Source organism: Eurosta solidaginis, chromosome X (assembly GCF_040869045.1).
Source record: "Eurosta solidaginis isolate ZX-2024a chromosome X, ASM4086904v1, whole genome shotgun sequence".
In the NCBI taxonomy this organism is placed as follows: domain Eukaryota; kingdom Metazoa; phylum Arthropoda; class Insecta; order Diptera; family Tephritidae; genus Eurosta; species Eurosta solidaginis.
The window spans coordinates 27,250,031-27,277,277 of NC_090324.1; the positions used below are offsets into that span (position 1 = coordinate 27,250,031).

At 34.8% G+C, this 27,247-nt stretch overlaps 1 protein-coding gene across 1 annotated transcript in view; it reads right to left on the minus strand.

Moving 5' to 3' along the window:
- Positions 1-27,247, minus strand: part of LOC137234818 (uncharacterized) — a 1,233,955-nt gene that overhangs the window by 258,366 nt on the left and 948,342 nt on the right. The window lies entirely within an intron of this gene.

A 27,247-nucleotide genomic window follows, 5' to 3' on the forward strand; every position in this document is an offset into this window, starting at 1 on the left:
TGGTGATTCGAACCGATTTAATCATCAGCATAAATATGGGCACTACAAATGGATACTACAATAGTTCTGATTACATTCACGACGGCGGTGTAGCCGCCACATCTGTCATATTATTTTTACAGATCTTCTTATGAGAGTCTTTATTTTCAGCGCGACAGAGCAGCACGACAATCAATCACGAACGCTGTTGTAGCCAGATTAAACCTAATTCTATATTTCGGAAGCGACACTCAGTGGCGTCCTTTTTATTTTGTCAATAAAAACTAAAATAGAAAAAAATAACAGATAATAAAAGCTAAAATCATTCTTTTGGGAGTTTTTTAAACATAATTAAAATTTTTTTTTTAATTTTCCGCTACTATTTGCTGTAATTTATATTGCCGGTTGCCGCTTTCAAAGTAATCAAGAAGCCAATGCTTGGGTACAGTTGTCGTCAAGCTTTGCTTTATTGTAGTTGTGGTCTGTAGACGCCATGTTGAACGTGATCAGCCCTAATGCCTTAAAGTATTAGGTAAGTCATTAACATACAACACAAATAGCAGAGGCCCCAAGATAGAGCCTTTCGGAAGACCTCTGAGTACAGTTACAAAATTAAGCCTTTGTTCACCAGCGTGCACGGCCTGAGATCTGCCAACAAGGTAAGACCTGATCATGTCAATGGCATGACGTGAGAAGCTAAACAAATTTTTTAGCTTGCGACATAGAAGCTTATCATCGACTGAGTCAAATGCCTTAGAATGGTCAAGAAGAGTTAGAAAAGCTAAATTATTACCATCAACTTCCATCCGGATACTTTCGATTACATATAGTAGCACCGAAGTGCAACTTCGTTTCGGTCTGAAACCGGACTGACGGTAAGTAATGAGTCTGTTATCATGCCCAAATGACATAATTTGCCTATGCAAAATACGCTCGACAACTTTAGAGAGAAAAGTTAGGATAGCAATGGGTCTGTACTCATTATTTTCTTAAGTGCAGGAATAATCTTGGCAACTTTCCAACACTTCGGGAAAACAGATGTTGTTAGTATAAAGTTCACTAAGTAGGTCGCATATGGCAGAATCTTAGGCAATATTATTTTTAAAAACTTCGCACAGATTTCATCAAAGCCAATGGCGTTCGACTTGACCGAAAGGATGGCTTTTATAATATGACATTCGTCAACACACACAAATTCTAAAGGGCTGACATGAATATTTACACGATCACAATAGCTATCAGAACGTACACGTGGGTTTGATAGAGGCAAACAAGTAAAATTTTTGTTCATTTCGTCGAAGTCAGCAAAAACAGGTGCTCTTCCTCTGGTTTTTCTCAAGCCAATTTCCCTTATCTTATTCTATGTTTGACGCGAATCCATTGCTTGGCTAAACTTATCCTTATAAAACAGAGTTTTGGCACTATTAATTGCTTTGGTTGTGGTGATTCGAACCGATTTAAATGGTGTAAGTGTTTCTAAACTACGGTACCTCTTCCACAGAAAATAAGCCTTATTGCGCACATCTATTAAATTTTTAATACTAGTATTAAACCAAAGCTTACTGCACCGATTAACTAATTAATTTTTAAGGGGACGTAGTAATCAAACAGCCAGTCGATTTCATCTTGCAGGAAGAAAGTTTGATCATCAACTGATGTGAAACACCGGATGAGACTCCCATCCACCGACTTACCGCAGAGATCGTAGGTCATGAAAATTAAGTCGTGTTTAGAAAAACTAGGGGCAGGCATTTGGTTATAGTGGAGAGATTTTTTGAGGTCACTCAAAAAGAATAAACCCAGAAGAGTAATATTTATGCGGGTGAAATGTGTAGGTGAGGAGGTGTTCACAGGATATAGTCCAAGAGATTCCATACATAGTTTCAAGTCGGAATCCTTAAGCAGGTTGCTGTTAAAATCCCCAGTTATTATAATATTACAGTAATTGCCTAGTAGTCGCTGAATAAATTCGTGAAATCCAAAAAGTTAACTTGACAATTGGGACGGCATACACATTCAATAAGGAGTTTGTTATTGACAGAAAATACTTCGACAAACACATATTCTACGAGGTCGCCCCCTCCCGAAATACAATATAGTATAGAGGACAAGCTATTTTTTACACAAATTGCGACACCACCACCATGACTTTAGCGATCAGCTCTGTACAGCTGGTGACCATCTACCCTCAACAATTCTAAACTGTGGCGAGACGTAAATCAGGTTTCGGATACACAAAGAACGTCAATGGCAGATCCCTCAAAGAGATATCTAAATTCGTCAACCTTTTGGTATAAACTTTGCGAATTTATGTGAATTATGGTCAGTCCGCACGCTTGTCTGCATAGGACACGCAACATAGTAAAAGCAGCGTCTTTGGAACTCATAACATTAATAGATGACGAAGTCATAACAAGGAGTTAAAAACAGAAACCTACAAATTACACTGCTGTTCAACTCGCACAGGAGTAAATATATAATTAAATAGGAAATTATGGAGGAAAAGTACATAGGTGGATACAAACTAGACGTAAAAGTGCAATACAATATGAATATAGAAAATAAGTAAGGTTTTTAAATAATGTTTGAATATGCAGTTTTATAGTAAATCAAATTTTAGAATGATATTTATTTTTTCCTCTATTTCTATATTAAATATATAGATAAACCGTATTCCATCTACATAATTATTTTGTTGGTATTAGTTTTGTTTAAAATGTAGTGTTTGTTAAAAAACGTATAAATAATAAAAACGTTTAAATAAACGCGTTTCGATATGTTAAATAGGAAAACCTCTATAACAGCGACATTTATTTAGAACTGAGCGTTGGTAAAATTTTATAAAATTCCATTGTGTGATCCGTTTAGCCAAAATAGTGCGGTGATGTTTGTTCTAAATATTATTAATTTCAGAATTTTGTTTCACACATTATATAAAATTCAGACGAAATGACTCAACAACTATGTATCAATCTATTGAAATCAATTGATACATTTTTTCAGGAATGATACACTTTTGGAACAAAAAAAATTGCGGTAGTGGCAACGCTGGAACATACATTCATGCTAGCGAGTATACTTACCCTCGAAAAATCGCGAGTACTCCATGCATGCATGTATAGAGTATTCGCTATAGACCAAGCGAGTGCTCCATAATTAACCACAATTCATACAAAAAATATGGTCCAATTAACATTGCCATGTCCTAGGACTGGGCCATATACTCCAGCTCAGCATTACATCAAAGTAATCCATGGAGTACCCACAGTCAAATAAACATCGTGTAGTGATTAAAATCGTTAAAAACGATCAATGAACGGCTTACAATTAGCGTTGCCAACTGTCCCATATTGGCCGGGACATCCCGTATTTTTCACAAATTTTAAAGTGTCCCGCCGGGAAATGCTTTGTCCCGGCATTTTCACAATATCAAAGTTAATAAATTATAATCTGCTACGAAACATGGCCATATTTGCGGTTTCGATTGTATTCAGGTCATTAGCATATTGCATGCAACTCTGTAAAGAAAAAATTCCCCTACTATGATCATTTTTCGATCTTCGCTCTTCGCTGGCTATCTAACACCGAAAATCGAATTAAAAATTGGTATTATGACATCTAATCTCTGTCGAAACTTTCGTTGTGTATCTAATTTTGAAGCGAATAGAAATTTGTTGTCGACGCTGTATCAAATTAGAAGAAAATTGTTTGAAATGTAAGTTTTTTGTGTTTATCTTCTACTTTTTTGCTACCTAATAATAATATCAAAATATTTGTATTAATCGTATATAGTGTAGGATGCTTTATTTTTATTAAAATTAATATCCACACAAAAATTATTTAAAAGAAAATGTGATATTTTCATGACGCAAAATTAAATAATAATGGAAATTTTTGAAAATAGTAAAATCAATTTTGAAAATAAAATATTGTAAACATATTAAAATTACAAATTTTAAAGTAACATAATAACAAAGTTATATAAAAATAATTAAGTTAATATAATTTAAGAACCCTACGTATAGGTCCAAGGTCGTGAATACAAAACAACTGCTTGGAAGACTGATTTCATAAATTGGACAAAATCCGTTTATAACAAAACGAACTTGCCGGAAGGATCAGGTGAAAAAAATTCCAAGTGCATTCTCGTACCCGATGCTAAGTTGAGACAATCCCAAAATGCTTGGGTCTTGTGCATTGTTGCAGCCATTCATCTTTACTGGATAGCAATTCCATGAACGCTTCTATGGTCATTATGAAGTTTAGTTTTTAACACATGTAACAACATGTTCAGAAAGTTACAATGTTAAGAAAGCTACAATTACGCGTTGAAATTCATTTCAGCGTTTTATACTTCTGGCTAGTTCCAGTACTTGAGCTTTTTCTTCTTTCTTTTGCTTTTATTTTATTTGACAGATGATGAGAATGTGCTTTTCTGAACGGTTGAATTTATCGAATTGTCGAACAATTGATCGAATGAGTGTCATAATACCGTATGAAAATTTTATCGATCAGCTCTTTCGACCACAGTCGAAGATCGAATTTGTCTCATAATCGGGGCCAAAAATTCATTCCTACTGTGGTTCTAAATATTGTCCATGTTTGACATATCGCACACCTAAATATTCATTTGGCATGAGGAAGTGTTGTGTTTTAAAATAACCTTAGCAAAACGAATCCATAGAATATTGAATTCGCATTAAACACAGTAAACTTATTAATTATTAGCCTGTTTCATAAAAATATTTGTTATAAATAAATGAGTTTAAAAAGTTTAATTCTATCTAAAAATTATTTCGCCGAAATGAGCAGCCCATACAAATATATAGGTGTTTCTTATTTTTCAAATGTCCCGGGAAATTTTTAAAAATCCCGGGAATTTGGCTCAAATTTGAGGTTTGTCCAGGGAACCCGAAATAAAAATCTGGCAACCCTACTTACAATATGTGCGCGTAGAAACATGAGTTGGTCTATTGCTGCATTACAGTGGAGTATACTGGTAAGTACTCCAGTGGACCACATGATCCAATAATTTTTGCAGGGGGTAAGTACTCCAGTATGACATGAGAGGACCACATGATCCAACAATTTTTGCAGGGTTACTACAAATGATTTGAGTAATGAGTAAATTTAGTTGAATGAGTGTGTTGATAGTGTACATATGTGTTGGCACAAAATGATACGTTTCCCAGCGACGAAGTTAGTCTGCGATCCTTCCACATCATGCATTACGAAACCTTTACAAGTAATCTATTACATTAACTTAGATTGTATGCTGACTTGTAACGAAGAAATTTCTTTGAATTCTTCGTAAAGAGATTTTAAAACTTCGTGAAGGTTCGTGCAAAATACATATATACATACATGTGTATGTTCATACTTTTACATATATTTGTACATGTAGATTGTTTTGTGGCACGCGTCAGTCGATTATTTGTGTAAATATTTTGCGATGTAAATAGTACTGAAAAAATTTAAAAGCAAAAAACCTCAGGCAATAAATAATAATAAACAAATTTAACTATTTAAGTTAGTTTTTCAGTTAAATTACTTAGATTTACATATTATAATAATAGGTTTCTTCGTGCATTTCGTGTGTGCATTGTGGAGTTCCAGCAAGCATAACTGTAAGTTCTGAGATATTGTGATTTTATGTATTGTGCAAGTTAACTCAGCAGTATGTACCTATGCCTATGTTTTTTTAATAAATTTTTTTTTTTTGTTTAATTTACAGATGCTTTAAAAGTTGATGGCACCAATGAGCGCTTATATAAACAAACCATACGACAAGAATTCAAAATACGCAAAAGGGTTGCTTAGCAAGACGAAAGTACGATAATAAAATTTAACATCTTAAAAATAAGGAAACTATTGGAAGTGCTGGGAATACGGACAACAAAAAAACGAATTATGGGAAAAAGTCACCAAATTAGCAAAGATATACTCATAAGAAAAATATGTGCATAATATGGACTTCGTATTTTAGTTTGTTCTTTTATCTTTTTGACATTTTTTTTTTTTGTCAAACAATATTTCATTTTGTTTATTAATTTTAAGAAAGAGTATGTACATATATATGTAGGTTAGGTTTGTCGATGTCCCCCATATGTATGTGTTTGATGAAATATTTCACATAAGTTTGTTAATGTCTAAAATAGCTAAATAATAATAAACATTTTAAAAATGGTATAAATGACAATACATAATTTACTTTGCTGTTACCCTGCGTTTGAATTGTATGCTAAGTTGTACAGTGATTCTGTTCCAAAAGCACTTACCACTTCAGATTTGTGTATCGTTATGTGGGTGACCTCTATACAATGCCGATTACAATTGCATAAATATAATGTGCAATGTGTTCACTATACTTTACCACTTCGACTACAAGTACACGAATTGGTATAGTAGCTGTATTACAAGGTTCTTTACCCTTTAGAAATCGTGTATCGTTATGTGGGTGACCTCTCTACAATGCCGATTACAATTGTATAAATGTAATGTGAAATGTGTTCACTATACTTTACCACTTCGATTACAAGTACATGAATTGGTATAGTGGCTGTGTTACAAGGTTTTTTACCTTTTAGGAATCATGTATCGTTATGTGGGTGACCTCTCTACAGTTTCAGAAAAGTATGCCTTAGAGTAATAAACATTCGAAGATTGTTCGAAAATCGTTTACTTACTCCATTACCAGTAATGATGTAAGTAATCAGTTCTGTCCACAAAGCGGTCATGCTTATGAAAAAGTATTATTGATTGTAATTGATTCTGTAGTGCATACTGAATTCGAAGTGTTTGAGAAGTATTGGATTACGTAGTGCATACTTTCGCAACTGGTTTGCTACGAAAACGGTTTCTAAAATACATTTCGCTCTCCTATTTTTCGAAAATCAGAGAAAAGTTTGTATTTCGATATGCATCAAATGGCATACGCGAAGGATTTCTGCGCTAGCGGGTACATAAGAAAAAGTGCACATTAGGGTGCTTCGAAAAAAATTTTGTCAAACTTCTATCCCCTCAAATGTTTCTATTTGATGTAAAAATAAAACCCTCACCAAAGTTTGGTCCTATTACTCCACCCTAAGGTAAAACCGATTCCCTCCCTAGTTTTAAGGTCTTGTACAGGCTACAAACAATTTTTATGATTTTTTCTCTAATCATATCATTTATAAACACTCTTCAATATACTGAGATTTTAATTACGATTTTTTCCCAAAAGTCATGGCTATTTGAAGTTATGTTCTTTGACGAAATTTTGTAAACAGTTATTTGACACTTAAAAAGTGTATTGAAATGATAAAGCATAAATTCAAATAGCCATAACTAAAATACATAATATAATTGTTAAGAGACCAGCTACAACTTCGTTGGAAAGAAACACTTCATTATCACATAAGATATCTTATGGATTATTCTTGCGCCCATTTTAAAATTTTCTTTTAATTTTGTATTTTATTGCAACATATCATTACTGGAGTTGAATGTTGAGATAATTTACTTATATACTGTAAAGATATTAACTTTTCTTTTAAAATTTGAATTTAAAAAAAAATTTTTTTAAAAAGTAGGCGTGGTCGTTCTCCGATTTTGCTAATTTTTATTAACCAGACATATAGTAATAAGAGTAATGTTCCTGCCAAATTTCATCATGATATCTTCAACAACTGCCAAATTACAATTTGCAAAACTTCTAAATTACCTTCTTTTAAAAGTAGGCGGTGCCATGCCCATTGTCCAAAATTTTACTAGATATCTATTCTGCGTCATAGGTTCAACTCACCTACCAAGTTTCATCGCCTAATCCGAATTTGGTAAGGAATTATCGCACTTTTTCGATTTTTCGAAATTTTCGATATCGAAAAAGTGGGCGTGGTTATTGTCCGATATCATTCATTTTAAATAGCGATCTGAGATGAGTGCCCAGGAACCTACATACCAAATTTATCAAGATACCTCAAAATTTACTCAAGTTATCGTGTTAACGGACAGACGGACGGACGGACGGACATGGCTCAATCGAATTTTTTTCGATACTGATGATTTTGATATGTGGAAGTCTATATCTATCTCGATTCCTTTATACCTGTACAACCAACTGTTATCCAATCAAAGTTAATATACTCTGTGAGCTCTGCTCAACTGAGTATAAAAACAAGAGCTAAATGAAAATGACATATGAATTGCCCATATAAAACATCTGATCTAATGGTTACATGCGCAATGCGCAATCTTCTTGTGTGATTTGTGCCGTATACCTCATTGATTAAAAAGCTGCAAAACGTATACTGAAAACATGTTACCTTACGTATGTAATAAATACTTCCTTTTTCACGCTGAATATAGAACGATTCTAATGCCGTGAACGAAGCGAGAACATTATGCATATTGTAATAATAGATATTAAAGAATAAAAGTGTATTGGTTAATGTTCCCAAGGTTGGTTTCCCTACATTTTGAAATAAAAGATTCAAAAAAAAGCAAAAAAAATGACAATTCGGTATAGACTATACTAATTATCTCACTCCGATGAAAGGATCAAGTGAAGACCCATGTATTCCCTGATGCTTCCAATTTTGTCGGCAGGCAACGAAAGGAGAGAGAAACTGCCCAGCTTTATTTGTCGGGGAAAATCGTGTAAATGGTTAAGTACGTAGGCAAGTACACTGTTACAAAGAAAAACAAAATTTAAAACAACTTTGTTTGGTTCGATTTAATCGATTAGATCATTTTTTTTTTAGAATCAAATCGAAAAAATCGGTTCTTAAAAAAAATCGTATCGAATCCAGCTCTACTAACATGTAGGTACATCGTACATGTGTACATAGGTATGTTCATATCGACTGGTTTCTGACTCAACTACTTAACTCCCATTTCCTAAAATTTGGGTTTTGGTATCAAAAGGAGCATTAACATGTATTACAAATGGGTAAACCTTGAAAAATAATAATTTTTACTTATTTTAAAACAAAAATCCTTTTTACGTAAACTCATAACTTAAACATGAAATTTCATGAATACAGCAAACCCGTAAAAGACTTACTTTTAATGCACTCCTTAAATTGATAACTTGGCAACACTCGCCATACATCAGTTTTAAGTTCCGTTATTTCTATTTCATATTATTCTTCTTTTCGTTTTAATAAAAAGTGTTAAAAAATGAATCCAAAGAAAAAAATTTGCAAAAAGTCGACTAATATAAAAGAATATCCTAAGGTAAGTTATAAATTTATCAACATGTGCTTTCATATAATCTACATAGAAGTTATTCAAACTCATATTGTATTTTAGGAAGCAAATGCTGAACTTCACAGAGTTCTTGATGAAAAAACGGGCAATTTCATTTTCGCTGAAAGTTTCGAAACTAATAACAGCTTTACTCGCAAGAAATTAGACGAAAGAACCGGACTTTTTATTGATGCCAAGTCGAACGTCGAAAGTAGTTCAGAGGACACATTCTCCATTGATTCGTCTAGTTGCTTTAAAGGAAATTCTATTGAAAGCTCAAGTAATACATCAAGTACTCCAACGAAGCATAAATTGGATGAAACATCAGGCTTGATATCACATACGAGAACAAAGAAAGGGCACAGCAAGCGACAATAGTGGAAAAGAGAAGAGGTTAAAAAACCGCGGCAACAGGGAGAAATGCTACTATAGTTTGGAAAGACTCAGTGTAGAAATGGTGGGCATGAAAGAGAGAAGTTAGAGAAAACAAGTAAGGAAGGCTAATTTCGGATATAACCGAACATTACATACTCAGTTGAGAGCTATGGAGAGAAAATAAGGAAAATCACCTCGTAGGAAAATGAACCTAGGGTAACCCTGGAATGTGGTTGTATGACATGTGTATCAAATGGAAGGTATTAAAGAGTATTTTAAGGGAGAGTAGGCCATAGTTCTATGGATGGACGCCATTTAGGGATATCGCCATAAAGGTGGACCAGGGCTGACTCTAGAATGTGTTTGTACGATATGGGTATCAAATGAAAAATGGTAATGAGTATTTTAAAAGGGAGTAATCCTTAGTTCTATAGGTGGACGCCTTTTCGAGATATCGCCATAAAGGTGGACCAAGGGTGACTCTAGAATGTTTGTACGATATGGGTATCAAACGAAAGGTGTTACTGAGCATTTTAAGAGGGAGTGGGCATGAGGTCTATAGGTGGACGCCTTTTCGAGATATCGTCATTAGGGTGAGCCAGGGGTGACTCTAGAATGTGTTTGTACGATATGGGTATCAAACGAAAGGTGTTACTGAGCATTTTAAGAGGGTGTAGGCATTAGGTCTATAGGTGGACGCCTTTTCGAGATATCGCCATTAGGGTGGGCCAGGGGTGACTCTAGAATGTTTGTACGATATGGGTATCAAACGAAAGGTGTTACTGAGCATTTTAAGAGGGAGTGGGCATTAGGTCTATAGGTGGACGCCTTTTCGATATATCGTCATTAGGGTGGGCCAGGGGTGACTCTAGAATGTGTTTGTACGATATGGGTATCAAATGAAAGGTGGTAATGAGTATTTTAAAAGGGAGTAATCCTTAGTTCTATAGGTGGACGACTTTTCGAGATATCGCCATAAAGGTGGACCAAGGGTGACTCTAGAATATTTGTACGATATGGGTATCAAACGAAAGGTGTTACTGAGCATTTTAAGAGGGAGTGGGCATTAGGTCTATAGGTGGACGCCTTTTCGAGATATCGCCATTAGGGTGGGCCAGGGGTGACTCTAGAATGTTTGTACGATATGGGTATCAAACGAAAGGTGTTACTGAGCATTTTAAGAGGGAATGGGCATTAGGACTTAAGGTGGACGCCTTTTCGAGATTTCGCCATTAGGGTGGGCCAGGGGTGACTCTAGAATGTTTGTACGATATGGGTATCAAACGAAAGGTGTTACTGAGCATTTTAAGAGGGAGTGGGCATTAGGTCTATAGGTGCACGCCTTTTCGAGATATCGCCATTAGGGTGGGCCAGGGGTGACCCTAGAATGTGTTTGTACGATATGGATATCAAATTAAAGGTATTAATGAGGGTTTTAAAAGCGAGTGGCCCTTAGATGTATATGTGAAGGCGTTCTCGCGATATCGACCAAAATGTGGACCAGGTGATCCAGAAAATCATCTGTCGGGTACTGCTAATTTATTTATATATGCAATACCACTAACAGTATTCCTGCCAAGATTCCAAGGGTCGTTGATTTCGCCCTGTAGAACTTTTTCATTTTCTTCTACTTAATATGGTAGGTGTCACACCCATTTTACAAAGTTTTTTCCAAAGTTATATTTTGCGTCAATAAACCAATCCAGTTACCATGTTTCATCCCTTTTTTCGTATTTGGTATAGAATTATGGCATTTTTTTAATTTTTCGCAATTTTCGATATCGATAAAGTGGGCGTGGTTATGGTCGGATTTCGGCCATTTTTTATACCAAGATAAAGTGAGTTCAGGTAAGTATGCGGGCTAAGTTTAGTAAAGATATATCGGTTTTTGCTCAAGTTATTGTGTTAACGGCCGAGCGGAAGGACAGACGGTGGACTGTGTATAAAACCTGGGCGTGGCTTCCACCGATTTCGCCCATTTTCACAGAGAACAGTTACCGTTATAGGATCTATGCCCCTACCAAATTTGAGAAGGATTGGTAAATTTTTGTTCGACTTATAGCATTAAAAGTATTCTAGACAAACTAAATGAAAGTGGGCGGAGCCACGCCCATTTTGAAATTTTCTTACAGCTTGCAAAACTTTTAAATTACCTTCTTGTAAAAGTGGGCGGTGCCACGCCCATTGTCCAAAATCTTACTAATTTTCTATTCTGCGTCATAACGTCAACCCATCTACCAAGTTTCATCGCTTTAACCGCGTTTGGCAATGAATTATCGCATTTTTTCGGTTTTTCGAAATTTTCGATATCGAAAAAGTGGGCGTGGTTATAGTCCGATATCGTTCATTTTAAATAGCGGTCTGAGATGAATGCCCAGGAATCTACATACCAAATTTCATCAAGATACCTCAAAATTTACTCAAGTTATCGCGTTAACGGACGGACGGACGGACGGACGGACATGGCTCAATCAAATTTTTTTTCGATACTGATGATTTTGATATATGGAAGTCTATATCTATCTCGATTCCTTTATACCTATACAACCAACCGTTATCCAATCAAAGTTAATATACTCTGTGAGCTCTGCTCAACTGAGTATAATTAAAGCAGCGATGCCGATGTAAAACCGATAGGGGTGGCAATAAGTGTGTAAGCATATCTGATTTTCAAAGAGCTGAGCTCTTTAAGTCCCTTTGGAGGGAAATGTCATGGGATCAAAGAAAGTCGTGGATTAGTCCACTAGTTTATGTCGTTCCAGTTGGGCGTAGAAGAAGCGAAACCATAAAAGGATCGTGTACTCTACGTTATCATCTAAAAATTGAATGTAAATCAATTCAAATCTGCAAAAATATGTTTTTAGGAACACTTAATATTGGGGAATGGTTTGTTCGAAATACACTGAAAAATGCCAATGACCGTGGTATATTAAAACAAGTAAAGGAAGGTTAAGTTCGGGTGTAACCGAACATTATATACTCAGTTGAGAGCTATGGTGACAACATAAGGGAAAATAACCATGTAGGAAAATGAACCGAGGGAAACCCTGGAATGTGTTTGTATGACATGCTTATCAAATGAAAGGCATTAAAGAGTATTTTATGAGGGAGTGGGCCATAATTCTATAGGTGGACGCCATTTAGGGATATAGCCATAAAGGTGGATCAGGGTTGACTCTAGAATGCGTTTGTACGATATGGGTATCAAATTAAATGTATTAATGAGGGGTTTAAAAGGGAGTGGTGGTTGTTGTATAGGTGGTCGCCTTTTCGAGATATCGCCATAAAGGTGGACCAGGGGTGACTCTAGAATGCGTTTGTACGATATGGGTATTAAATAAAAGGTATTAATGAGGGTTTTAAAAGGGAGTGGTGTTTGTTGTATAGGTGGTCGCATTTTCGAGATATCGCCATAAAGAAGGACCAGGGGTGACCCTAGAATTTGTTTGTACAATATGGGTATCAAAAGAAAGGTGTTAATGAGTATTTTAAAAGGGAGTAATCCTTAGTTCCATAGGTGGACGCCGTTTCGAGATATCGCCATAAAGGTGGAGCAGGGGTGACCCTAGAATTTGTTTGTACAATATGGTTATCAAAAGAAAGGTATTAATGAGTTTTTTAAAAGGGAGTAATCCTTAGTTCCATAGGTGGACGCCGTTTCGAGATATCGCCATAAAGGTGAACCAGGGGTGACTCTAGATTGCGTTTGTACGATATGGGTATCAAATGAAAGGTGTTAATGAGTATTTTAAAAGGGAGTAATGCTTAGATCCATAGGTGGACGCCGTTTCGAGATATCGCCATAAAGGTGGACCAGGGGTGACCCTAGAATTTGTTTGTACAATATGGGTATCAAAAGAAAGGTGTTAATGAGTATTTTAAAAGGGAGTAATCCTTAGTTACATAGGTGGACGCCGTTTCGAGATATCGCCATAAAGGTGGACCAGGGGTGACCCTAGAATATGTTTGTACAATATGGGCATCAAACGAAAGGTGTTAATGAGTATTTTAAAAGGGAGTGGGCCTTAGTTCTATAGGTGGACGCCGTTTCGAAATATCGCCACAAAGGTGGACCAGGGGTGACTCTAGAATGTGTTTGTACGATATGGTTATCAAATAAAAGGTATTAATGAGGGTTTTAAAAGGGAGTGGTGTTTGTTGTATAGGTGGTCGCATTTTCGAGATATCGCCATAAAGGTGGACCAGGGGTGACCCTAGAATTTGTTTGTACAATATGGGTATCAAAAGAAAGGTGTTAGTGAGTATTTTAAAAGGGAGTAATCCTTAGTTCCATAGGTGGACGCCGTTTTGAGATATCGCCATAAAGGTGGAGCAGGGGTGACCCTAGAATTTGTTTGTACAATATGGGCATCAAAATAAAGGTATTAATGAGTTTTTTAAAAGGGAGTAATCCTTAGTTCCATAGGTGGACGCCGTTTCGAGATATCGCCATAAAGGTGGGCCAGGGGTGACTCTAGAATTCGTTTGTGCAATATGGGTATCAAACGAAAGGAGTTAATGAGTATTTTAAAAGGGAGTGGGCCTTAGTTCTATAGGTGGACGCCTTTTCTAAGTATCGCCATAAAGGTGGACCAGAAGTGACTCTAGACTTTGTTTGTGCGATATCGGTATCAAATGAAAGGTGTTAATGAGTATTTTTAAAAGGCAGTGGGCCTTCGTTCTATAGGTGTTCGCCTTTTCGGGATAGCACCATAAAGGTGGACCAGGGGTGACTTTAGAATATGTTTGTACGATATGGGTATCACATGAAAGGTGTTAATGAGTATTTTAAAAGGGCGTGGGACTTAGTTCTATAGGTGGATGCCTTTTCGAGATATCGCCATAAAGGTGGACCAGGGGTGACTCTAGAATGAGTTTGTACGATATGGGTATCAAATTAAAGGCATTAATGAGAGTTTTAAAAGGGAGTGGTGGTAGTTGTATATGTGAAGGCGTTTTCCAGATATCGACCAAAATGTGGACCAGGGTGACCCAGAACATTATCTGTTGGATACCGCTAATTTATTTATATATGTAATACCTGCCAAGATTTTAAGGGTCTTTTATTTTGCCCTGCAGAACTTTTTCATTTTCTTCTACATAATATGGTAGGTGTCACAACCATTTTATAAAGTTTTTTCTAAAGTTATATTTCGCGTCAATAAAACAATCCAATTACCTTACCATGTTTCATCTCTTTTTTCGTATTTGTTATAGAATTATGGCATTTTTTTCATTTTTCGTAATTTTCGATATCAAAAAAGTGGGCGTGGTCATAGTCGGATTTCGTTCATTTTTCATATCAAGATAAAGTGAGTTCAAGTAAGCACGTGAACTAAGTTCATTAAAGATATGTCGATTTTTGCTCAAGTTATCTTGTTAATGGCCATGCGGAAGGACAGACGGACGACTGTGTATAAAAAATGAGCGTGGCATCAACCGACTCCGCCCATTTTCACAGAAAACAGTTAACGTCATAAAATCTAAACCTCTACCAAATTTCAAAAGGATTGGTTAATTTTTGTTCGACTTATGGCGTTAAAAGTATCCTAGACAAATTAAATGAAAAAGGGCGGAGCCACGCCCATTTTGAAATTTTCTTTTATTTTTGTATTTTGTTGCACCACATCATTAGTGGAGTTGAATGTTGACATAATTTACTGATATACTGTAAGGATATTAAATTTTTTGTTAAAATTTTACTTAAAAAAAAAAATTTTTTTAAATGTGGGCGTGGTTCTTCTCCGATTTTGCTAATTTTTATTAAGCGTACATATAGTAATAGGAGTAACGTTCCTGCCAAATTTCATCATGATATCTTCAACGACTGCCAAATTACAGCTTGCAAAATTTTAAATTACCTTCTTTTAAAAGTGGGAGGTGCCACGCCCATTGTCCAAAATTTTACTAATTTTCTATTCTGCATCATAAGTTCAACTCACCTACTAAGTTTCGTCGCTTTATCTGTCTTCTGTAATGAATTATCGCACTTTTTCGGTTTTTCGAAATTTTCGATATCGAAAAAGTGGGCGTGGTTATAGTCCGATATCGTTCATTTTAAATAACGATCTGAGATGAGTGCTCAGGAACCTACATACCAAATTTCATCAAGATACCTCAAAATTTACTCAAGTTATCGTGTTAACGGACGGACGGACGGACGGACGGACATGGCTCAATCAAATTTTTTTTCGATCCTGATTATTTTGATATATGGAAGTCTATATCTATCTCGATTCCTTTATATATGTACAACCAACCGTTATCCAATCAAACTTAATATACTCTGTGAGCTCTGCTCAACTGAGTATAAAACAAGTAAGGACGGAACTGTCTTTGGCTATGCCAAAGACTTCATACCTTTCATGAATGGGGTTGAACAATAATCTTATCCCGTTCGTAATCTCCGAATAATCGGATGTATAAGATAAGAAATATCTAGTAAACAGATCTACATACCTAAACGATTTTTAAGATAAATATAAAATAAAAAACAGGTAGGTACTTTGTGTGAGGATGCAAAGTTTCAGGTTTTTTGTGGTCTGCGTGTAAAAACTATGACTACGAATCACGTATTTCAACAATATATGACGTAAACGTAACTATTTGATGAAATTTGATGAATTTTGAAGCTTTTAGCCGTAAAAAGGGGGCAAAAATTAGAGTTTATATGGGGTATATACTATATATACCACCGATCTCTATGATTTTTTCAGACAACAATATATGCTATATACGTAATCATATGGTGAGATTTGAAGCGTCTAGCTGTTAAGAAGGGGCAGAAATTGCGCAAAGTTTCTTATCTGAACAATCGGTTGTATGGGATATATACTATATATACCACCGGTATCTATGATTTTCTCAGACAACAATATATGCTATACACGTAAGCATTTGGTGAAATTTGAACATATCTAAACGATTTTTAAGATAAATATAAAATAAAAAATAGGTAGGTAATCTGTGTGAGGATGCAAAGTTTCAGGTTTTTTGTGGTCTGCGTATAAAAACTATGACTACGAATCACGTATTTCAACAATATATGACGTAAACGTAACTATTTGATGAAATTTGATGAATTTTGAAGCTTCTAGCCGTAAAAAAGGGGTCAAAATGAGAGTTTATATGAAGTATATAATATATATACCACCGATCTCTATGATTTTTTGAGACAACAATATATGCTATATACGTAAGTATTTTGTGAAATTTGAAGCTTCTAGCTGTTAAAACGGGGCAGAAATTGCGCAAAGTTTCTTATCTGAACAATCGGTTGTATGAGATATATACTATGTATACCACCGATCTCAATGATTTTTTCAGACATCAATATATGCTATACACGTAAGCATTTGGTGAAATTTGAAGCTTCTAGCTGTTAAAATGGGGCCAAAATCGTAAAAATATATATATATATTATATATATATACTATATATACCATCATATATATATTATATATATCACCGATCTCTATGATTTTTTGACACAACAATACATACTATATACGTAAGCGATCGGTGAAATTTGAAGCTTATAACTGTTAAAATGAGGTAGAAATTGCGAAAAGTTTCTTATCTGAACAATCGGTTGTATGAGATATATACTATATATACAGCCGATCTCTATGATTTTTTCAGACAGCAATATATGCTATATACGTAAGCAATCAGTGAAATTTGAAGCTTATAGCTGTTAAAATGGGGTAGAAATTGCGAAAAGTTTCTTATCTGAACAATCGGTTGTATGAGATATATACTATATATACAACCGATCTCTATGATTTTTTCAGACAACAATATATGCTATATACGTAAGCAATCGGTGAAATTTGAAGCTTATAGCTGTTAAAATGGGGTAGAAATTGCGAAAAGTTTCTTATCTGAACAATCGGTTGTATGAGATATATACTATATATACAACCGATCTCTATGATTTTTTAGACAACAATATATGCTATATACGTAAATATTCGGTGAAATTTGAAGCTTCTAGCTGTTAAAATGGGGCTAAAATTTACGAAAATATTTATATATATATACTATATATACCACCATATATATACTATATATACCACCGATCTTTATGATTTTTTCAGACAACAATATATGCTATATACGTAAGCATTCGTTGAAATTTGAAGCCTCTAGCTCTTAAAATAGGGCAGTAATTACGAAAAGTTCCTTATCTGAACAATCGGTTGTGGGGGATATATACTATATATACGACCGATCTCATAAATTTTTTCAGGCAACAATATGTGCAATATACGAAAGTATATGGTGAAGTTTGAAGCTTAAATCTGTTAAATTGGGTAAGATATTACAAAAATCCTCTTTTTCTGAAAAATCGGTTATATGGAGGATATATGCTATAGTGGTCCGATCCGGTCGGTTCCGACAAATGTCTAATCGGACACCCAAGTACACCCGCTCACCAAATTTTATCAAGATATCTCAAAAATTGAGGGACTAGTTTGCATACAAACAGACAGACGGACAGACGGACAGACGGACATGGCTAAATCAACTCAGCTCTTCAACCTGATTATTTCGGTATACTTAATGGTGGGTCTATCTATTTTCCTTTAAGGACTTACAATTTTCGGTTTCGTGATGAAATTAATATACCATTTCATTTTCATGAAAGGTATAAAAACAAGTAATTCAAGACAGACAAATATGTTGAACTCAAGAAAAATAGAACACATTAAATCCTTTTTGGACAATATTCCAAAAATGCCATCTCACTATTGCCGACAAAATTCGCAAAAAATATATATGGAATTGACTTTCACATCCATTAAACAGGTTTACAAACAGTTTACAAATTTTTTAAGTATGATAATATTTCCGAATCTGAAAGGGCTGGCTATAAAACTTTTTTAAACGTAACGCATGAGCTGAAAATCGGATTATACAAACCAAAAAAAGATCAGTCCAATATTTGTTACGCTTATAAAAATAAGAATATTGATACGAACACTTTCAATACGCACATAAGACTTAAAGATCGTGCTCGAAAAGAGAAGGAGCAAGATAAAGAGAGAGCAAGGAATGGAGAGATTAATTGCTTCACACTGGATGTTCAAGCTGTTCAAATGGTCCCATTTATTGCTGCTGGGGGCCTTCAACCAAAAGTTATCATGTCATCAATTCACAATTTTTAATTTGAAAAACTCGGGCAATTTCATTTCGCTGAAAGTTTCGAAACTAATAACAGCTTTACTCGCAAGAAATTAGACGAAAGAATCGGAAGTTTTATAGATGCCAATTCGAACGTCGAAAGTAGTTCAAAGGAAAACCGGTGGTAGTTTGTTATGTATGGCATGAAGGTGAAGGTGGAATGGACGCTAATATTTTTGCCTCATGTTTATTACATTTTTTAGAAACTGAAGTAATTGCAAAGGATATTACTATATGTTTGTTCAGTGATGGATGTAGTGCACAAAATATAAATGTGACTTTATCAAATGCGTTAACGTATTTTTCCAAAAAGTATAATACTACAGTTTACCAAAAGTATTTGTCCGTTGTTCATACCCAAATGGAATGCGATTCCGCCCATGCGAATATTGAAAAAGGAAATAAAATAAAGAACTGTTTGTTCCTGCTTATTTTGTAGAGCTCAACGCGAGGCAAGAACAACCAATGTACCATATAAAGTGCATTATGGTGGGCACACATTTTTTAAAAAATATTCGGAATTAAATTTTTAAAATCCATAGGACCCGGAACAAAATCAGGCGACGCTTGTGTCACTGATGTAAAATGTCTAAATCATTCCTCAGTTGGAATTTTTTACAAAGTGGATTACGACGATGAATGGGTACAATTACCACACCGATTAAAAACTGAAAAGGCATTACCCGAAGTCAAAGGCCTTTATATACAGCCTTTAAAATTACCTTTAAAAAAATTCCGAGATTTGCAGAGTTTTAAAGCGTTCATTCCCACTGTCTATCATGCTTTTTATGATAATTTGAGCAACGAAGATATATAAAATTAAATTCCATAAAAAATTTAACTTATAATCAAATGTACTAATGTACTATGTATTTTTCAGTAATGAATACTGCTTGTTTATTTTAAATTGTCATTTCACATGAAAAAATCTTATTTTCGCTTTAAGATTAAACCAATTTGAGAATATTTAAACAAACTACGTACATTACATACATAAAATAAAAAAACAACAACCACGCATATACAACATATATTTTCTTTTCGTAAGAACAGCAACCTCGTAAGTACGTATAAATTATTTAAAATACTAAATCAGCAAAATATTTGTGTATATTTTTTCTTATGTAACAGAACATCCTCTATTTAAAATTTGGTTATCCTTAGAATTCCGAAAAAACTGATATCTGTAATAAAAATCAGTTTATTGGTTCTCCTGTAAACTTAAGTTTTTGCCATTACGTGGTTGAGTTAGTAAACAGTCGATATGTGTTTTCGCGAAGTGTCTGCTGGCTTGCGGCTTAAAGCCTCGTCACATAAGCAATTTTTCATATAGATGCGTTTAACTCGATCTTATTCATTATGCGTACAAAATATGTTAGAAAGTAAATTTCTTGTATAGTGAGAGTGTTTATAACAGTGATTCGCAAAGTTTTGAATGTGAATGGGCAAGGCGAAATAAACTTCAATTGCCAAGTCTATCCCTCATATTAATAAACGCAACATCTTGCTTGATTGTCGCGATGTTACTGGAATACATAAGCTTATGTAAAACGCGTCTATATGAAAAATTTGATTGTGCCGCGGCTTTTAAGCCAGCGGATACTCACTTTTCTCGGAAGCGGACGCAGGTATTTTCCAATTTCGTTAACATGGGAAAAATTATTGTTTGTCTTAACTTGAATTTTACTCAACTTTTTACGAAAATCTTTTATTTCCGCAAAGTTGAGTTTTTAAAATTTACGAAATTCTGAGGAAATGTATAACACAGGTCAACATAGTTTTGTAACAACGAATTTACATATATGTACATACATATATCATTCCGAAGTAAATTGCTGTGTATAAGTCGTATACGCTATCAGAATTTGGCCACCACGTCAGGATTTTGAGATAAATAAGGTTATGTAAATTATTAAAGTCGTTCTGAAGCTGTACGCCGTGTTTTCACGAAGTGTCGACAGGCTTGAGTTTTAAGCTAGCAGACACTTACTTTTCTCGGAACCGGACGCTTTTATAAATTTTTTTTGTGGTAATAAATTGCCAATAAATGTAACATAAACTATTCAAGTCATTCGGAAGCTGTACGCCGTGTTTTCAGTAAGTGTCTGCTGGCTTGGGCTTTAAGCCAGCAAACAATCAGTTTTCTCGGAAGCGGACGCAGCTATACATTTTTTTGTTGTAATAAATTGCGAATAAATGTAATATAAACTATTCAAGTCGTTCGGAAGCTGTACGTCGTGTTTTCACGAAGTGTCTGCTGGCTTGGGTCTTAAGCTAGCAGGCACTCACTTTTCTCGGAACCGGACGCAGCTATAAATTTTTTTTGTGGTAATAAATTGCCAATAATTGTAATATAAACTATTCAAGTCGTTTGGAAGCTGTACGTCGTGTTTCACGAAGTGTCTGTTGGCTTGGGTCTTAAGCTAGCGGACATTCCCTTTTCTCGGACCCGGACACAGCTATACATTTTTTTTGTGGTAATAAATTGCCAATAAATGTAGTATAAACTATTCAAGTCGTTGGGAAGCTGTACGTTCTGTTTTCACGAAGTGTCTGCTGGCTTGAGTCTAGCAGATACTCACTTTTCTCGGAGCCGGACGCTATACATTTTTTTGTGGTAATAAATTGCCAATAGATGTAATATAAACTATTCAAGTCGCTCGGAAGCTGTACGTCGTGTTTTCACGAAGTGTCTGCTGCCTTGAGTCTTAAGCTAGCAGACACTCACTTTTCTCGAAACCGGACGTAGATATACATTTTTTTTTTTGCAGTAATAAATTGCCAATAAACGTAATATAAACAATTCAAGTCGTTCGGAAGCTGTAAGTCTTGTTTTCACGAAGTGTCTGCTGGCTTCAGTCTTAAGCTAGCAGACACTCACTTTTCTCGGAACCGGACGCAGCTATAATTTTTTTTGTGGTAATAAATTGCTAATAAATGTAATATAAACTATTCAAGTCGTTCGGAAGCTGCACGTCGTGTTTTCGCGAAGTGTCTGCTGGCTTGAGCCTTGGGCTAGCAAACACTCACTTTCTCGGAACCGGACGCAGCTATACATTTTTTTGCGGTAATAAATTGCCAATAAATGAGGTATAAATTATTTAATATTTATTATTGTTGTTTGCTAAAGTGTGGCTGCCACCTTAAAGTATTAATGAAAAAGCTTTCGGCAATGTAAAATATGGCTCACCTCATTTTGTCTGACCATAATTCGATACGAATAATAAATGATGGCTTTGCTTATTCATTCAGTTCGCTATTGGAATTTGCTGGATCTTTCTTTTTTATGTCGACCGCATATCCCTCTTCACCACGGCAGAATAGGATTAGATATTCCAATGCTTCATAAAAATGGTGAGTTTCGCTGACACGTTGCAATTGATTATTTCTCCGATGCAATATAATGTCTCGAAATTCATACTCTTGCCCAACAATAACAATTGCAACTTCATCATTTGCTGGTGCATTAAATCTGCCGGAATGTTCACTGGCCGGAGTTTTGCTAGCTCGAATGACAATTTTATGATTATCTGAAGACATTTTATCAATCGCTGTTGTAAACATACGAACCAATGCATAATGCTCGTGTTATAATTCTTGAATTTGGCCGATAATTGCTTTATTTGTTTGTCTATTCACTGCATGATGAGCATTTATTGATTTGATTGATTGTTTCCCATGAAATAAGTTTGTTAGAGTTGATGCTGAGCGTCGGGAAATGAGAGCAGTGCGCCGATTTTTTGGTAAACTTGGCCTTGAATCTGAAATGAGGAGGCCAAAAAATCTTGGCATGAAATTGTTGGGTGCAGTGTTATAAACCCATAGGCAATAAAGCCATATGGCCTTATCTCTGAATGGAGTGTGAAATAAGGCCATATGATTTTATTTCCATGTAAGGAGTGATTATGGTGTTATTTCACATTAAAATTTTTTTTGAAATAATTCATATTTATTTGATTTCTTTTGTCTGCAATTTATAAAGTTTAGTTCAGTTTTAATAATTAACAATATATAAATGTAGCATTCTTGATAATGGCACGACAAATTGGGCACAATGTTTGTGTTCCTTTTCTCTCAGCACTTTCTTTTAGTTGTTGGTAACATGGTTGACAAAGTTTGAAATGTTTGCATGGATCAAACAGTATTTGCCTTTCCCTTTCACAACAAATAATACACGAAAGGTAATGCAGCTCTTGTACTTGTGTGTCAGTGCTGTTTTCTTCACTGCTATTTGCATCTGATTCGTCGTCATTGCTGTCAATTGTAAAGAATTCTGAATAAAGTATTCAGTGTGATTTTCTTCTCCCTCAAAAGTTGATAGCGCTTCTGTATAAATTTGTTTCGCTTTTCAAGATAAATGTTTTTCTTCGCGTATAAAGATGTGCATCCGGAAATGGATTTTAAAAAATCACTTGATTTAGCCGCATCTAAATCGCACAAACAATCAAGAAATCTGTAAAAATTTGCATGTTTTGGAAGCTTAATATTAAGCTGGCTATTAAAGCCTTCTGCGGCGTTGCTTGTTCGGATCGTTTCTTTGTACACAGAGAAGTTCGTTATTTGCTCCTTAAAGCAAAGAAATATTTTTAAAATAAAATAAACTGTACAATTGTTCATATACCTTTTTCATCCAGAAAGAATCAAAATATTTGATAAAAGGTTGAAAATAGCTTTGTGACATGTTTCCTCTAATATGTTTTTCATTCATTGCATCTGCTTTCAAAATTTGGTCTGCTGCTGTTATATCGTTTGGCTTTAACAATGGCAAATATAAGAATTTATTAAAGAAAACTTTAGCCTGATTATTCTTATTTAATTCACTTATGAATCCAGCAATTTTCAAAGCCTTTCGCCGCAATGCTTGTGTGCAATGAAACCAACAACCAACCAGTTTCACTGTTGGGTATAACTTGTTAATGGCATTTCGAAACCCACTTTCATAATCAGTTATAACTCTGTCTGGTTGCAAATCTAATATATTAGACTTTAAATACTGCAACATGTGCGTATATAAATTTAAAAAAAAAAATAAATGTAAGGCGCGATAGCCTCCGAAGAGATCTAACGCCGAGCTTCTCTTCCAAGTTGCAACGTGCTCCTCTTGATTTTCCCTACAAATTGGCCGGACGGGACCTACATGTTTTATGCCGACTCCGAACGGCATCTGCAAGGCAGATGAGTTTTCACTGAGAGCTTTTCATGGCAGAAATACACCCGGAGCGCTTGCCAAACACTGCCGAGGGGCGACCCCGCTTAGAAAAACTTTCTTCTATTGAAAAACCTCATTTCTAAAATTTTGATGTTGCTTTGCCCGGGGTGCGAACCCAGGGCATACGGTGTGGTAGGCGGAGCACGCTACCATCACACCACGGTGGCCGTATATACTTCTTCTGTTTTCTTGGACATCACCACATACATAAATGGAAACGCCTAACAGGAAAAAAAAGTAATGGATTTCAATGAATTTGTTTCTAGTTATATTGATAAATATATTTAACAACATTAATATGACTAACATGTTCGCCGTGAATGAAATAAAAATGAACAATTGCTTAAAATCCTTCGATATTGGAACCACATTAAAAGTTCCATCTATTACGTAATTACGTGGCTCTGACGTGCTGCTCATTGATTGTACAGCTTTTGAGATCGTTGGCGAAACGAAAAGAGTGTATGCGAAATTCTCAGTAATTATTGTATCAGTATACAATTTTTGTTCACTGTCACATCTGGACATGGCAAATTTTTGAAAAACTTCTTCATTTTTAAATACGCCACGTCGCGCTTCTTTTTTATATGTGTATATGTAATATGTAAAGGAGTTATTTCATTTTTTTGGGGACTTATTTCATGTGGGATTTATTTCATGTTTTTTGGGAGTTATTAGTTTAATTGTGAAATATTGGGACTTCTATCATTTTCTTCTTTTGGCAGTTTGTAACCGTAACAATTACACTGTTATGGCGTTATTTCCACTTTGGTCACTCAACGATTATGGTGATAATGCACTTGGGTATATGCAATAGAGCCATATGGTTTAATTTCTGGTTTCATTGAGATATAAGGCCATATGGCTTTATTGCCTATAGCTTTATAACACTGCACCAAATTGTTGTAGTTCACAATATTTGTTGCACCAAATGATGTCATTTGAAAGCAGCTATTGTATCTTTGTATGTTATTCAAACATTTTTTTGATTCGTTACTTCCTCCAAACAGTAATGTAGCCAATATTACTTCGTAGCCTCGTCATTTTCTGCAAAGGCAAAAGATCTCAATGTTTAAAAAAATCGAAAATGTTTAAAATTGTGATTTTTTTCCTTCAAATACTGATTGACCATTTGATTTGTCATTTACAATGAATGTCGACACTAGAACAACGATATCACGGCAAAGCTTTTGTACGAATAGTCGTCTGTACACTGCAAATGTTGTGACACACCAAATTACTCTAATTTCCAATCTGAATTTAGAATAAATGACAATTTATTAAAATCGAAAATGATTTGAATCATTTTGTTGTTAACGAAATGCACACAATATGATTTATACAAACAGGTCGGTACGTATTCGTACGTATTCCGTTTCTCCATACAATGTCAAACAAAGCATTTGAAACTTTCTCTTTGGTTATTTATTTTCGCCCAAGTTATATTCTGTTATTTTATGTTCACTTAATTCTTGTCGCAATTTTCAAATATATTGAATTAAAATCATCTGCAAAAAAATTTAATTTATTCACCTCGAAACGCTCGTGTTGAATGGCAATAATATTCAAAAGACATCTTTTTTGTTTATGTGAGAACACAAAATTCTTAAAATCAAAAGAAATTTTGTTGTTTTGAAATGCACGTGTTAATCGGATAAACACTTGTTATGAATATGATGAAGCCGTGTCAAGCAACGAAACGAATAGCAGCACTTTCAAGCGAGATTCTAATACACAGACAGTCTTTCTCTCAATACTATAGCAATGCATAAATGAAAGATGTGAAATGAGAACGGTAAAGAACATCCGATGCGAAGACGACGGCACCAAAACAAACCGAACGACATCTACTACTACACACACTCTTTGTCTCTCAGCTGTAGCGGAATAAAGAATTTTCGAAAATGAAAACATACATTTGCGTTTGTGTGTACATTACGTAGAGACAAAAAAACAACGTTCAAAAGTCGCATCATCGTTATTGCCGTCGCATTCAAACATTCACACGAATTTTAAGCGAATAAGTGAACATACACACCAACTCAAAATTATGTCGTTTCCCTGCAAAAAATGCGATTAGTCTAGGATGAGTCCGGGAGAGTCGCAAGGGAGTATGCGACCAATGCCAGTTTTGATCTCTTTGTATGAGTTCAACTGTTCCCTTTTGTTTGAGCATGTCCTATGAAGATACTAATTGTACCCATTTATACCCGAAAGGGATCGATGGGACCAATCCCCTTTGTACCCATATGGGAACATAAGAGAGTAGTCCCTTTTCGGCCCAATAAGGACTCAAATACGGACAAGTCGCATTTTTACCCCAATGGTAGTAAAATGATACATACTCACCGATGTAATCCGTTTAAAAATAAAACAATAATTAAAATTAGTTTTATTTTCATTTCCGGTTTATATTGAAATAAGCAAGTTTAAAAATTCAGTCTTTTATAATTTTTATGCAGGTACTACGTTAATGCTACTCATTAAAACAGTTCAGTAAAACACAAGCATTTTGTTAATTAGAAATAACTTAAGTTTTAAACTTTTTTCAGACATCAGTTGATCAGACTTAATAATAGATGGCTTTATTTATTTTGAAATTATATTAATATATTATTAGATCTCATTTTTATCAAGTTTATTTCATTCATTCATTTGTTTAATTAAAAATAAACTCTTATCAACTCTGAAACTTGGCCAGGACTCTTTTTGTGTGGCTTGACAAAACTTTTTGGTTTCATTTAGTGAACATTTTAGCGCGTTTTTTTTTGTGCTTATAACTTTATGGGAAAGAACAAAAAATATTTTTGTAAATATTGCAATAAATTATTAGATAATTCACAAGGTCTTAAATTCCTCATATGTGCTATGATTTTAAACCTCTCATATGTGCTTTGTTGTTGTTTATTATACAAAATTTGGATAAAAAACTACAATTCAGCAGCCTATGTATATCAGATGTACTAAGTTATTGCCAAATAAATTGTTTTGTTTTTTATTTTTTTAAATGTCAAAAAATTTTCATTAATAGAAGGATAAGCGGTAGCATACATTTAGATTTTTACAGGCTTTTTACAGATGACCCTCCTTACGGATATACTTAAATACGATCTATAACAGGATGTGGTGTTCACGAGAGTCGTATTTAAAAAGATAGTACATAGGACAATAGGAGACCTAGTGAATTGATCATATATAATTAATTTCGATTAACATTTTTCTGCCAATGTAGTAAATGTCAAGTAACGCGGCAAAGTTTTATCAGCCCAA